Below are 16580 nucleotides of genomic sequence, written 5' to 3' on the forward strand. Positions count from 1 at the left end.
GCAAGGACTCTGAAGTCAGAACAGAAAGATACAGTTGGAAGATGAATGATTGTGTTTTTATGATGCGTAGTAAACTACCCCGTCTTCTTTTTCTCTGTGTTGTTGTTCTTGTGTGTGTGTGTATGCTTTTAAAAGTCAAAGTATACATTAGCCACACTTACAAAAAACATTTTGAATTTCATTTAGAACTGAGATTCTACGTTGTAAGCAGAAATCTTATGCTCAGCCAGAAGCGTGTTTCCCCACTTTCACAATGCTAAGGTGTCAAATCCACAACCCCCAACAGATGGTTTGTCACACACTGGGTTCAAACACTCAAAAAGCAACACAACAGCAGGTTCAAGAAGGACAAGCCCCCCTTTATTTGCACAGCCTCACACACTATAGATTTTTAAAGTTGTGGTGTACAATGGTATAGCCACAGATGTGACTTCTACTTTTGATAAAGATCACTCCACATGCATATTTCTTAAGAAATGAAGCGTCTTTATTAAGCTCTTATTTATACATGTCTACACAATAATAGACACCGTGTGCTCTGTGACATTATAGTCTTCTACTTCTGCGTCCATTGGTTTGCATTTTCAACTCCCAACCTTTCAGGTTGTTATGAACGGCTTATATTTCTAACATTTTGTGATGTAAAAGTGAATCATGCAGCTTTTTTATTTTCTGTCTGATGGAAGGACTTAAGACACGAGTTATTTAAACAATTCTAAATGACAGTGTGACGGCCATAGTACTTTATGCGGGTGAAATATGTTAAGGATAATGTTTCTCAATGTAACATGGCAAAGAACTTTTGGTTAGGATACAACATTTTGTAAACAGTTACCTCAGAAGCTGTACTGTCAGATCTATGCATGTAAGGTTAAACTTTCCACAGTACTTCCACTTAAGTAAGTAACCAAACACATAAAGTCACCCTCACCAATAATCAACTGTTCCTTGAAAAAGGTAGCACAAACAGACAACTGACTCAGCAATGATAAGTAGAGCTACCCTAGGCCGATACTCAAGCAGAAGAAAATTAAAAGTTGTTTTGGCTCGAAAGATTGAAGAAAAATATGTTTAATAATTCAACAAGACCCTGCACCTTCAACACATGTACATTCAAATTTTGGAACAGGCTCAACATTGCTGTTGTTCAATAGTTTTTATCCACTTTCAAAAGTCATTTTATGGTTTTAATATTTCCAGCTGATAAGGAGACTTACAGCATTTCAAATGCACGTCCAAATGCTTTAAACATCCGCGTTGTCTGTAACGACAGCATCAAACTGCAGAGCATTGTTTTTACTCAAATTCAGCATTTTCTGATGAAAATTTAGCTGCTTTTTTTTTTCACTGTAACACCCCCTCAGTGCCATTTTTTAGGATGATATTCTTGGAGATTCATTTTTTATATATATACACTTATGCTTTGGGAGTGAGGGTATCTAATACGCACGTTGTCACTGTGTTTTGTACTACCAACTGTGAGGGCTCTGCTTTTACTTTGAGAAGTCTGGTTTTAGTCTCGTGAGTGTGTGTGTTTTTCAAAGGAGATCTTCATCAGTTTCATTTTGTTACCACAAACTTTGTGTAAAGTTCACAACAGAGGTAAAGAGATTTAAACACACCAGTTTATGGAGGCATGCAGGGGTTGGACCAGCTGCACATGACAGGTGAAGAAGAGAGTGTCAGCGGAGATGTGCAACAGAAGCAGAGGGAACATTTTACAAGATGATAAATGGCAGATTTAGATGATTACGGATTATGTTGACAAGATTAAAAGACACGTCCGTCAGAGTTCAGCAACATTTCAGTTTGATTAAATTAAAGTTGTTTTTTTTTTTTTTTTTGTTTTTTTTAACTACACAGGGTTTATTTTCTCCTTTGATAGTAATCATATTGAACATGTCAGTGATGGAAACAAAAATATAAAGAAAAATGCTAAACGTGTGTCTAATTAAACTGTTCCTGTGAACCATAAATCATCCTTTAGTATGTTCGGTGTTACAAACTTGAAAAAGCACAGAAAAGATCATCGGACATTAATCTAATCAGTTTTCAGCCTTCATTCATATTGAAATGTTGAAATCTTTCCTGCTAGACCGAAGTGTAGCGTTTGATACCGTTGGCCATTACATTTTATTACATCTATTATTAAATGGAGAGTCCTCTTCACACACTGAAGTCAATTATGAAGCTCCACGGCTTCTGTGCAAAGACTAGTTCTGTTTACATTATACTTGCTTTAGAAGGCATAGCATATATTTTTACTGCTATGTAGATGATACCCGCTTTTATTGGTTAAACTGCTGGTATGTCTTAGATACATAATGAGCTTTAATTTTCTGCTTCTAAATTCAGATAAAACTGAGGTTATTGTAATATGGCATAAAAATCTTAGAAACACTGTGGCTAACAAGATCCTTTCTCTGGGTGGGATCGTCTGTTGTAGGGATTAGACACATTATAAGTAAAATTGAGGCACACAATCCCGTCGCACAACATCAACATTTATTTATATACAAAAATAAAAATGCTTTTTTTACATAAAAGAATTGTAACTTTACAATTCATCACCGATTACGTGGGTACATAGTCCTCATCCTTAACCCATAGTGGTTCGGGTAATTCCTCAGGGCCATATCAGGATACATGGTTGAAAACAGGATACATGTTTTTTTTTGTTTGTTTGTTTGTTTTTGAATGTGCTAAAATGTAAGATACATGCTTGAAAAAGCATACATGCTTTTAAAAGATGTGGCAAAATGCAGATTACATGTTTTAAGAAAGAAAAAAAGGGTAACTGTTTAAAGATACGGTACCATACGTGTTTTTTGGAAAGAATCAGTCTTTCAGAGAAAGCATTAGCGGCCTCCTTTGTAACATTCTGTGACCATCCACAGCTGTCCGATTTTCACCACATCCTCCCCCACTAGATTGTCGTAGGCCTCGGTAATGGCGTCAAAGACTTTCCTCACTGATTTGAGCTCATGCAAGAGAGTCTCCGCCACTGTGCCGACTTTGAGGTCGTCCGTTTTGATGTTCCGGGCAATCAGCAGGCGTTGAATGGAAGGAATGAAACGAGGGGTGAGGAGTCTTTTTCTGATGCTGTAATAATTTTCAGCGTAAAAGTCATCCTCCAACACTTGCAGACACTCGTGCTGTCTCTGGCTGGGTTGATCGAACTTACAGCCGTTGCATTCTTCGGTGCGGTACTTGTTGATTACAAGGTTGACTAGATGATACACCGCGGTTTTCACGGTATCTATGAATAAAGAAGGTGCCCAACCATCAAGCTCGTCGGCTTGCTGCAGTTTCTCCAAGGGGCGATAGTAACCGGGCGTGTCGGGTACTATTGTGCCCTCAACCGAGGAACTGGCCAAGGAACTGTCCTCCTCAGCGCGACGCAGGGGTGCAGAGTCCATCTTTCTTTCTGTTTTTGAGCTAGGTTTTTGAAAGAATGAGAAAGCGGTCTTCTTTTTAGAGTAAAATAAGGCGGGCGTGGTCTGGAAGTGGGATGTTCTTAGAGGGGCAGGTAGGAGTGGCAGCGATTTTTAAAACCGGAGAGCTGGCCGTCAACTTTAGAAAAGAACAGTAATGTCCTTTCTTATCTGTTGGGGTTGAATATCTCCATGAAAAAATGACACCTTGCAGCCCTTCTGCTCAATCAACCATCAAAGTGGCAGAACTTGGTACATACTTGGTACTTGGTACTATCAGGGACGCTGGGCAATCTTTAGTCTCTGAAGATCCATCCACAAACCCTACATTTGAAGATTGGAGTGAAGACGCACCGTATTCACCAGTATCAGAGTGGAGCCCACCCCCTTCACCGCCACAAGTGTGGACTATGGACACCGACGACGAGGAAGATTTTTTGTATTTCGGCGACTCTCCCGACATTGATGAGATAGACTGGGCATGGCCGCCCTTCCTAGGCCCTGAGGAATTACCCGAACCACTATGGGTTAAGGATGAGGACTATGTACCCACGTAATCGGTGATGAATTGTAAAGTTACAATTCTTTTATGTAAAAAAAGCATTTTTATTTTTGTATATAAATAAATGTTGATGTTGTGCGACGGGATTGTGTGCCTCAATTTTACTTATAATGTGTCTAGAGAAAGGATCTTGTTAGCCACAGTGTTTCTAAGATTTTTATGCCATATTACAATAACCTCAGTTTTATCTGAATTTAGAAGCAGAAAATTAAAGCTCATTATGTATCTAAGACATACCAGCAGTTTAACCAATAAAAGCGGGTATCATCTACATAGCAGTAAAAATATATGCTATGCCTTCTAAAGCAAGTATAATGTAAACAGAACTAGTCTTTGCACAGAAGCCGTGGAGCTTCATAATTGACTTCAGTGTGTGAAGAGGACTCTCCATTTAATAATAGATGTAATAAAATGTAATGGCCAACGGTATCAAACGCTACACTTCGGTCTAGCAGGAAAGATTTCAACATTTCAATATGAATGAAGGCTGAAAACTGATTAGATTAATGTCCGATGATCTTTTCTGTGCTTTTTCAAGTTTGTAACACCGAACATACTAAAGGATGATTTATGGTTCACAGGAACAGTTTAATTAGACACACGTTTAGCATTTTTCTTTATATTTTTGTTTCCATCACTGACATGTTCAATATGATTACTATCAAAGGAGAAAATAAACCCTGTGTAGTTAAAAAAAACAAAAAAAAAAAAAAAAACAACTTTAATTTAATCAAACTGAAATGTTGCTGAACTCTGACGGACGTGTCTTTTAATCTTGTCAACATAATCCGTAATCATCTAAATCTGCCATTTATCATCTTGTAAAATGTTCCCTCTGCTTCTGTTGCACATCTCCGCTGACACTCTCTTCTTCACCTGTCATGTGCAGCTGGTCCAACCCCTGCATGCCTCCATAAACTGGTGTGTTTAAATCTCTTTACCTCTGTTGTGAACTTTACACAAAGTTTGTGGTAACAAAATGAAACTGATGAAGATCTCCTTTGAAAAACACACACACTCACGAGACTAAAACCAGACTTCTCAAAGTAAAAGCAGAGCCCTCACAGTTGGTAGTACAAAACACAGTGACAACGTGCGTATTAGATACCCTCACTCCCAAAGCATAAGTGTATATATATAAAAAATGAATCTCCAAGAATATCATCCTAAAAAATGGCACTGAGGGGGTGTTACAGTGAAAAAAAAAAGCAGCTAAATTTTCATCAGAAAATGCTGAATTTGAGTAAAAACAATGCTCTGCAGTTTGATGCTGTCGTTACAGACAACGCGGATGTTTAAAGCATTTGGACGTGCATTTGAAATGCTGTAAGTCTCCTTATCAGCTGGAAATATTAAAACCATAAAATGACTTTTGAAAGTGGATAAAAACTATTGAACAACAGCAATGTTGAGCCTGTTCCAAAATTTGAATGTACATGTGTTGAAGGTGCAGGGTCTTGTTGAATTATTAAACATATTTTTCTTCAATCTTTCGAGCCAAAACAACTTTTAATTTTCTTCTGCTTGAGTATCGGCCTAGGGTAGCTCTACTTATCATTGCTGAGTCAGTTGTCTGTTTGTGCTACCTTTTTCAAGGAACAGTTGATTATTGGTGAGGGTGACTTTATGTGTTTGGTTACTTACTTAAGTGGAAGTACTGTGGAAAGTTTAACCTTACATGCATAGATCTGACAGTACAGCTTCTGAGGTAACTGTTTACAAAATGTTGTATCCTAACCAAAAGTTCTTTGCCATGTTACATTGAGAAACATTATCCTTAACATATTTCACCCGCATAAAGTACTATGGCCGTCACACTGTCATTTAGAATTGTTTAAATAACTCGTGTCTTAAGTCCTTCCATCAGACAGAAAATAAAAAAGCTGCATGATTCACTTTTACATCACAAAATGTTAGAAATATAAGCCGTTCATAACAACCTGAAAGGTTGGGAGTTGAAAATGCAAACCAATGGACGCAGAAGTAGAAGACTATAATGTCACAGAGCACACGGTGTCTATTATTGTGTAGACATGTATAAATAAGAGCTTAATAAAGACGCTTCATTTCTTAAGAAATATGCATGTGGAGTGATCTTTATCAAAAGTAGAAGTCACATCTGTGGCTATACCATTGTACACCACAACTTTAAAAATCTATAGTGTGTGAGGCTGTGCAAATAAAGGGGGGCTTGTCCTTCATGAACCTGCTGTTGTGTTGCTTTTTGAGTGTTTGAACCCAGTGTGTGACAAACCATCTGTTGGGGGTTGTGGATTTGACACCTTAGCATTGTGAAAGTGGGGAAACACGCTTCTGGCTGAGCATAAGATTTCTGCTTACAACGTAGAATCTCAGTTCTAAATGAAATTCAAAATGTTTTTTGTAAGTGTGGCTAATGTATACTTTGACTTTTAAAAGCATACACACACACACAAGAACAACAACACAGAGAAAAAGAAGACGGGGTAGTTTACTACGCATCATAAAAACACAATCATTCATCTTCCAACTGTATCTTTCTGTTCTGACTTCAGAGTCCTTGCTTGTTTACTGCTCTGTACTTTGGGAGTCATACTGTTGTGATACTGGGAGAAAAGGGTAAGGTGTGATAGACTAAACCATTACACACAAAACTTCAAAAACCTAAAGAGTGTGTGAGACTGCTAGCTGTGTTGTCCAGCGATAAACTTATCTACAATGTGTTAGGAAAGAGTGACTTGTACTGCTGTCCCATTAAGCAACGGTTTAACAAATTTCACTGCAAACTATAAAAGGAATCTGGGTTTAAATAGAACATAGTAGTGTTGGATTAAGTGTAGGAAACACTAGCATAAGGTGTCTATGAAACAAATCTCCTTCAACATTCACAATGACCAAAGTGAGGACTACAGGCATTTCTCTCAGTCAACTGATTGTGTTTAGGGAAAAAGCAGCTAAATACACTGAGACTGCTCCACATTGTTAGTGAGCTGTGGGTTTCGTCAAACTTGGAGTGAACAAAAGCAGAAAAACAGTAAAAAGATTCGGACATTGAAATTCTGGTTTATTTCATGAATACAATGAAACATTTTAGTCCACAGAGCAAAGTAGCATACTTGACAAATGGATACACATAACACAGACAGTGAGGAGTAAAACTCATTGTCATACCAGACGTTATATTCTGTAAACTTAAAATAAACCCCAGAAATTAGAGTTTAGTGTTTTAAGTCTTCTATTAAAAAAACATCAGTCAACACTTCTTTCTCCTGGCAGCATTGCTGAAGTGACACTTTAACGACGCTTAAATTCACAGTCGTTATGATGATAAAACATGTTCTCTGATTAACAAATGTCTGCACTGTCACTTGTCATGAAAATCTCCAGAGCCAGGGTTCAAGCTTCCTCTTCAATCACCACTGATCATTATTAGAGCCCACAAAAGATTTTTCACATTATCCCCATAAACAACATGCGTTTATAGAAATCATTGTGACAGAAAGATTTAGATTCTTGTTTCACAATGTGCATGAACTTAAAATCTTTAGAGTTTCATAGTTATAAAGTATAGAAAAGATTACATTTGTTCCAATGTATGAAATACACTTCTTGTAAAACAAAAAAAAAAAGTTGATTCGAAATGCATTAAAAAAGCTCCTGCCATCACCTTTCTCCTGTATACACACACACACACGCAACATTATACACACCCACTCACTCACACACACACACACACACAGGGAGAGAGAGAGAGAGAGAGAGATCATTAATACAAAAGATTGCAGCAGATTTTGGATTTTCACTCTTTAATATGAACATAAAATTCATTCCAATTTTTTGCCTTTGCTTCAATGAAGATGTGTCTTTAAATCTACGATACCTTTCCTGTTCAGAAAGTTTGCTGACATAGCAAAGAAGTGGTTAGGGAACTCAGTAAGTATGAACAACAATAGCTTAGGGACACTTTCTCAAATAAAGAGGATTTCATCATCTGCATTTCGTGGAAAAAAAAGTGCCACATTAAAAACAAATCAGCAGATCCACAAATTATAGATACAGACTCTTTTCAGCTATAGAGGTAATTAATGGCATGCATTAGAGTGCATTGGTGGACACTTGGGCATCTTTTATTTAACATGGTTATACCATTGTGAATTTTGCTATATAAATATGCTCAAGAGTCTAGAGTGTGACATCCAGCTAAAATCGAAAATATATATTTTTAAATCAGTAACTTTGCAAATTTAGAGGAAATGTTTTTGGACAACAAATGAGTCGCCTTTTAAACAGGGTTTGAATAATTAGCGCTGACAGACAGACATACATACATACCGTGTGAAAGGATGTCCTGGAGCAGAGAACACGCTGTATTGTTGCTTTTCTCTTATGCATAAGCAACGCCAGCATGTCAGAAACGCTCTGTGCGGGCAAAACCGGTTCCAATGCCCATCGAGGCATCAACTGGCCTTTCTGCCGGCTGGCTGGACCCTCAGCTTTCATACTGGGATCTGCAGCACAACTTCGCACTGGCCACTGGGGCAAAACTGATTCTAAACTTTGAAGTACTAGTTTGGTTCTTCACTGCTCGCAGAGAAGTAACAATTAAAGAAAGTGATCCAGCACGAAACACAAATCAAACAGCACAGTCGGAATTGTCCACAACCGCGCTCAGTTTCACAAATAAACAAAAAACTTGCACCAGCTAGACAAAGGAGGGAAAACTGACACTGTAATAAATTAATCACGCTAAAGTCGCCTCTACACTTTTTTGGAAAGAGCCTTTATACATAGCATATGCCAAGCAGACTTAGTGCGAGATAAATAATATGTAGCCTTAAAATTTTACATCTAGAGTTTTATCAGTTTTATCAACAGAGAATCTATGAAACGAGCAAAGCTGACAGGTCTGAAGAGTACGGTGCATGCTCTCATGTCACAAGTTTACCAACATTTTCCAGAAAGACAGAAAGACCACACAGTTAAAACCTGTAAAAATACTAAATTACAAGTTTCGCACTATGTTTCACCAAGTTAAAAAAAAAATCCAGCAAAGCTGCTTCTACCGAAAGCATTTATCTTTCAGATCAGTGTCTCAAAAGCACCATTAAAAAAATGTGATCCTGCATTTACAAAAGTAAATCATTCACAGTGAAAACCAAAACGCACACAGCGTTTGATAAACGACATTAAAATAATGTATTGCACATCTATGTTTTAAAAATTGCATCAAAATTCAATGCGTATTTTCTCTAAAAATTTACGGTCGAATACACAAACTAACGTGCGGGTGTCAGGCTCAAGGATAGAGTTTGCTGGCTTTTATAAACCTTTATGCCTCTTCCCCCACCCCAAAGCACAGACCTCAAATTCGCCTTAACTATCCCCCTCCCCAAAGTGCAGTTGTTAAAAAACACACAAAATCTACCATTTCGGTTAGAGTGTGTAAAACACTATTGCAAAAGTAACTCCTGTTTGTATATATTCACACTGAAAACTAAAACGCATCGGCTGATAAACACTAATTAAATAATGCGTTGCACATCTGTGTTTTAAAGAATGTCTGGGAAAGCCCTCGCCTATTTTTGTTTTAATTATTTTAAATTTTAACTGAAAATGAATGCGAACTAACGGCGCTGTTCTTAGGTGAAAGGTTTTTTTGGGGGGGATGCAGTTATTTAATGAAAGGGATAAAAGTTTGGTCTCTCTCCACATCCTTATTCACCATTTCTTGAGATAAACAGCGTCTTAAAGTCTGAAACAGCCAACTAACTAGCTACTAACTGTAGAAAATCTGCTTATAAAACACACTGACGTTTCAGCTTGATTTTCTGACAACAAAAGTCTTTCTATAGAATAAAAGACAAAGTCATTCCTGTTTGTGTAAATTTACCGTGAAAAGCCCGAAATGCCTACAGCGGTTGATGAACCTTTAATTAAAAAAACACCCTGCTAGGAGGAGACAGAGCATGCGCAGTGGGACCGCAGGAAGCGTCCCTTTTCGGAAGAGTGAAAGCGCGTACATGAGAGTGCATGCGCGCGTGCTCGTACGTGCACAAGATGTCAGTTTTTAAGCTCGGCAAAGGGGGTGTGGGGGGCAATGCCCACAGGCAAAACCCCCCTCCCCTGACCCCCTGACCCCCTGACCCCTCACCCCCCACCCCCCACCCCCACCCCCCCCCCCCCCCCCCCCCCCCCCCCCCCCCCCCAAATAGGTATCATATATATTCTTCTCGTGTTCATTTAGCAATCAAAAAGGCATCTACTTCAGTTTCACCCACAGATGAAAATTCTCTTTAGGGTTGTGTCTGGAAGGGCATCTAGTGTAAAAAGCTACCTTTGTGGAAAGGAAGGAGCTGAAAGTAGCCATCAAGCTGTATTGCTAGTAATGCATAACTGGCTCCGCTTTGCTAAGGAGCAGCCAATGTGCAAATGATGGGGAAAGAGATTTCAAGAGTGCATTATAGGTGGCTGATATTCTGTGTCCTAGGGCACCACCTCTTTTCAGCGATGGTGTCCTTTCTCCTTTAGGTGCAGATTTAAAGCTCAGTCTTGCTTTGAGGAGCTGTTTCTATGTAAAGGCCCAAACTCTCTTGCACAGCATATGTTTTATTGTTTAGCTTGTTTGTGTATTTTGTCCTTGGGATGAACCAGATTTTGTCTGAGGCTGTTGCTGGGTCTGAAGCATGCCGAATGTGATGTTTGGACAAAATTTTGAGTTTTTCCGACAAACCTGCCACATAAAGAACGCCAGTGTTGTTCCTCCTGCTGTTCTGTTTCTCCCTGGTTAATATCTTTTCCAAGGCCAAGTTTAATAACCACATATTTTAAGTGCTCTCTTAATGTGCTGTGTGTCCCTTTTCTGTCCCTCGTGCCTAAGAGGAAACGCTCTCTGCTCAGCAGTGCGAGGTCATGATAACCAAGTTTTTGTTCCAGTGGGCGGTGGGAGTCAGAGAGTTTTTATATCTGAAGAAGTCTCTCAGATAAGACATGAACCGTGAACCAAAAAAAGGAACTCTGGTTGCTTTCAATTCAAGTACCAGGACACACAATGCAGCCAAAATGATGGAAAAAAATATTCTGTCCCTAAGGGAAGTTGAGATTACTTATGACAAGCTTCTCAGTCTCTTTCAAGTTTTATGATGTCCTCCTCTTGTAACATGAACAAGCTTTCCAAACTTTGAGAACGATAATGAAATCAGCTAAAGTGTGAAAAAAATCCTACCTGAAAAAGAGCATTTAAGGGGACATTTGTTATTAATGGATGCTGCTGCTATCAAATTAAATTCATGGAAAAAAGAAAGTAGACATTCTTTAAATTCTATGATTTCACATTTCTCAACGTAATAAAACAAATCATCTTGTCCTTAGCAGGTTTTAAAATAGATAAATACAGCCTCGCTGTGTCAATCAAATAAACTTCCTCAGAGATTGTGAGCTCCTCTATAAAACACAGATGTTTTGGCAGTTTTCTAGTCTGGAGCATCCAGATATGTGTTGTTCTCAAGGTATTTCCAAACAACTTGAAGTCCACCATTCCACAGTGAAAAAGAATATAAACAAGTGGAAAACATTCAAGACGGTTACCAGTCTTCACAGGAGTGGATGTCCCAATTTCAAGGTCAGACTGTGCAACACTGCAAAAAAAACCAAACAAACAAAAAAAATCCAATCCAAGAGCTACATCTCAGACTCCCCAGGCCTAAGTTAGCATGTTAAATGCTAAACTCCACAAAAGCACAGTTAAAAAAACACTGAACAAGTATGGCTTGTTTGGACAGGATTACCAAGAGAAAGTGTCATCTGTCTAAAAAGAACATGGCAGCACTGCTTAGATTTGCAAAGCTGCAAGGGATGAAACCACAATACCTCTGCAACAAAGTTTTAGACAGATGTGACTGATTTCTGTCCATAATGCACATCACCATGTTTAGTGAAAACCAAAAACATAGCATATTAGCACAAACACCTCAAACCAACTGTCAGCACGGCAGTGGTGGTGTGACAATTTGGGCTTTTTTGCAGTCACATGACCCGGGCACCTTGAAGTCATCGACTTGACCATGAACTCCGCTATAGAGGACAGAGTTCTATGAGGGTATTTGTCTGGCAGCTATAGCTTGGCTTAAATTGGGTCGTGCAACACGACAATGATCTCAAGTACTAAAGAAAAAAAATGAAGGTGCTGCAATGGCCAGTCAAAGTCCAGACCTCAACATGATTAAAATGCTGTGGTGGGACCTTAAAACTGCTGTGTATAAACAGATGCCTGCGAACCTCAATGAACTGAATCACATTGAAAAGAAGCCAAAATTCCTCGAGAGTGATGTGAGAGACTGACAAAGTCTGCTGAAGGTGGTTTTACCAGCTGTTGCATTGTGGGGTGTACTTTTCACACTCTGCTGCAGTATTTTGACTTAATTTTTCTTTGATAAACAATAACATCCAATATGCCGTATAGTGTTGTCCATCTGAAGTTGGATTTAAATCATTTCAGAATCTGGTAAGGACGAGACGATTTTTATTATGACCTGAAATATAAAAACCTTAGACTTGAAAGAGGGAGTATTTTATTTTATTCTCCTAAATAAGAATCCTATAAATCAGGACACTTCAAGTTGTTGAGCCATTTCAAACTAGTGAACTGACCAACATCTCTATAGCTATACTGCTAGCAGGGCTAATAAGGTTTCTATTTTTATGCTTTAAAATACAGCCAAAACTAATAGAAGTCCACCCCAGAGAGCAGCAACAGGAGCTCTAATTGGCCGTCTGACAAAAGAGGCTCGTCCTCTCAGTGCTGCAAATGATGGCTTATTAAACGCATCAGTTAACCCATTCTAATTAACTGCTGAAATATGTATAATTACTCTGGTGGCACACTCCACGCCGCACAGTTTGGGTGGGCAGACAAGGGGAATTTCTGTGCGGTCCAACTGCTTGACGTCAACATTCAGCAGAATCCCAGAATATCTTCTGAAGAGTTAGTGGTGCAAAGACGCTCGGGCCTGCTTTCTGAGGCACACGGGTCATGTGAAGAGCTGGTGCATTTGGCTCAGTCTGGTCTCTGGCAAGTTCCCAAGGTATTCCAGTCATGTCGGGAGGGGAATTCTTAAATAGCTGTCCTTGCTGTTAAAGCTGAGCCATGTATGGGATACTGCAGCACAACCATGATAATCCTATTGAGTTGTACATGTGTTTGGGTTTGTGGTCAAACATCAGGAGGCAAAACACCATCTGGGATCAAAAGAAACATACTGCAGGAACAGGATAGAGAACAGCACGACTCGGTCCAAAACAAAAGGTTGGTGCTTTTAGCGTACAGATTTGCAGCAGCTTGCAGGAGCTGATTTTAACTGAAAGCTCAGGATCAAAAAAACGAGATTATACAAAGCTCCTAAAAACATGGTTTAAAATCTGTGCCTCTTAAACAAAGCGGGACCAGTGTCCTTGGATAATTATGCCTGTAATAGGCCAAGTTTTTAGGTAACTTATCTGAAAAAATCTAAAATGGGTTAGCAGCTCAATTAGATTGATGTTATGAATTAGAAAGTTGCTACCTTGAACAGTGGCTAATGCAGTTTGCAGATTTAAACCGGGGAAAAAGTGTTTATTTCCTGTAATGTCAGAACTAAAGAAATCTTATATTTCAAGCATTCAAGAGCCTGATTATGCCATTGAGACTGAATTTAGTTGGTTTTAATTGGACTGAGTTTGCCAATAAATATATATGGAGATATTGCTAAATCCTTACTTAATGATGAGAAAGACAAAATATGCAAGATGCATTGAATATTTCCTTTTCAGTCACCTTTCTAAATCAACATGTGTTAATAAACCTCTCTGCATTGAATCACACTTGTTATTAATCTCTGTCTCTATTCCACAGCATGTCTTTTATCCTGTCTTCCTACTCTCACCCCAACTGGCTGCAGCAGATGGCCGCCCCTCCCTGAGCTGGGAGGTTTCTTCCTGTTAAAAGGGAGTTTTTCCTTCCCACTGTCGCCAAAGTGCTTGCTCATAGGGGGTCATATGATTTTTGTATTTTTTCTTTGTATGTATTATTGGAGGGTATACCTTACAATATAAAGCGCCTTGAGGCAACTGTTGCTGTGATTTGACGCTATATAAATAAAATTGAATTGAAAATATAGAAATCCCTCAACAGAAACGACCAAAACTGTCAGAAAAAGATTTTTTGTGTAACAGCATAACACTCCACAAGGAGGCTAATGGGAAAATTAGATTTTCAAGACTTTTATGTAACTTAAACTGACACGGTGTCTCCTCCCAGGCCAGTACAATACATGTGATTAAACCCATTCCTGCTCCAGTGGAAGTCCTCAAAGGCTTTGGCTCGAGTGGCCCTCTATGAGGGAAGGAAAGGGAACAGAGAGCCAGTTAACCTTCCCTGAACAAATACAGATAAAGAGTTCACAAACAAGTGCAGTTCTCCTCCTAATGTGACCACCCAAGGACACTTGAGTTTTGTGTGACCTTTTTCAGGTTTCTTAACTGTCCACATAATTTAGATTGACATCAATGTGTGAAACAGTACAATTAGCTCATAAAACAGGCAAACCCCCGTGTGTGCCTGTAGTCTGTAATTAATCATTAAGCCACATGCACCCAGCAGGCGCACGCCAAGCAAAACAGAAACAGCTCCAAAGCATATAATATCGCAACTTGAATACTTGTACGAGGGGAAGCATGGGTTAAACGAGGGTGTCTACTTCCTGCAGATAAGTGACAGCCAGTAGTAAGAAGAAAAGGAAATTATTTTGACAAGAAAGCTGTGCAGGCAGCTCGATAAGCCTACCCTCAGATTACCACTTCACCACCAGCCCGAGACTGCGATGCCTTGTGTTGTGCTTTCTTTTGTAATCTTTCTTGACAGCTGCTGGTGAGCCCTCTGTTAGTCTGCTTTCGCCTGGCAGAAGAGTCTCATCGTTCAAGCGGAGACAGGATGCCAGTTTCCTCAGAAAATAATGACGTTGGATGCTTCATGGACAATCGCTACACTGTTAGAAGAGCTGAGTGGTAGTCAGAGGGGGCGTGGTGTGACTATCTGCTGAAAATATTTGGGTATAGCTAAAATAGACTCTCCTTTTTGTCTATTTCTGGCAAAAAAAAGCTCTAAAATCTACCTTAAAGTTCCTGCTCAGCACCAAACACCTGGCTTACACAGCTGGGAGCTGCCTTTGGACACAGTGAAGCATTTAGCACCAACCAAGTCCATTTTTGGAGATGGTAGAGACCAAAAACAGAGCTACAGGAGTGTGACGAGACTATTTAAATGAATGATAATGTTGTTCTGCAATGCTGGATATACAGAACTTTCTCATATCGGGTTAAAAATGTTACGCTTTACCTCCTGGGCTGCTGATTGATGTCTACATTACAGCTTAAAGAACACCAATATAATTTATTGTATGTGAAAAAATCTTGGAGTTTGAAAAAAGGAGAGTTTCTGTGTATAAAGAATATGAATGTGGGGACACTGTGTTTAGGGAAAGATTCATTAGGTGGAGCTTAATCAACAAACAAGAAAATCTTAGGATCTTAGTCCATCTCTTGTCTACCTCATTTTGGTGGCATGTTAAAAACAGCTTGGCACTAAAGTATACAAGCCAGATGGGTGACAGCTGTGGCAGAAACCACGACCTGTATCAGAAGGACAATCTAATTGTTTCTAAATGTGAATCCTCACGGTAGCCTGAAAGGCAGAAAAGCGCATTACTCATCTTCTTTCGAGCAGAAAAACATATTGTGGTAATTATCTAAGTCCATACAAAACTTCCAAAGCCATAATGAATATCCCACATGGCTGTTTTAAACTTTCTAATGCCGGTTCCCCGGCTGGTATCTAAACAGCACGAGGCTTAATGAGCCTACTGCTGTGAAACGATTTCAAAACTAGTTCAAAAGACGATACAGGAACAAAAACAAAATGGCTATTAATCGCAGTGCAGCTTTTACAAAGTATCTTGGTCATGTCCATGACTGAGCTGGCATTTTAGGTCTTATAAATAATAAAAAAGGAAGGTCTAATTACTAAAATTATATATACCTAATTTGGCTGTTCATATATAGCCAGATCGGGGGGGGGGGGGGGGGGGGGGGGGGTTATGCTGCAATGGAAGCTATTGATGTAAAACTCCCCAAACCTTTCTGTTAGCACAGAGTTTGTCAAAATTTTGACCAGCTGGGAAAGCAATCTTTTAAATATACTCAAAGGTAGACATGGTCAAAGTAGAATAAATTGTCAATGATCAGTCATGCAATGAAGTTTAAAGGTAAGCAACATGTGTGTTAAGCTTCTCAGTCATCCTGACGCATCAGGTCCAGCCAGGTAAGCAACGAAGCTATTCTGAAGCTTTTGATTGGTCAATGTGTTGTACGCTCTCTAATTTCAGTTATATTAAAGTTTGTAACATTTTTAAGTCAAGGTGGATGAAAAGCCATTAAAACATTCAGAATACCGGAACGCATCCATGCGCCAAGTGAGTAACAGATCATGTGACGTGAAAGAGCTAAGAAACATGGAGTTTGTGGTGACTTTGTGTTGTTAGCTGTGTTAAATGCAGCTTTAATGCAGTTGTTTTAGC

Source organism: Pelmatolapia mariae, linkage group LG16_19 (genome assembly GCF_036321145.2).
Source record: "Pelmatolapia mariae isolate MD_Pm_ZW linkage group LG16_19, Pm_UMD_F_2, whole genome shotgun sequence".
NCBI classification, from domain to species: domain Eukaryota; kingdom Metazoa; phylum Chordata; class Actinopteri; order Cichliformes; family Cichlidae; genus Pelmatolapia; species Pelmatolapia mariae.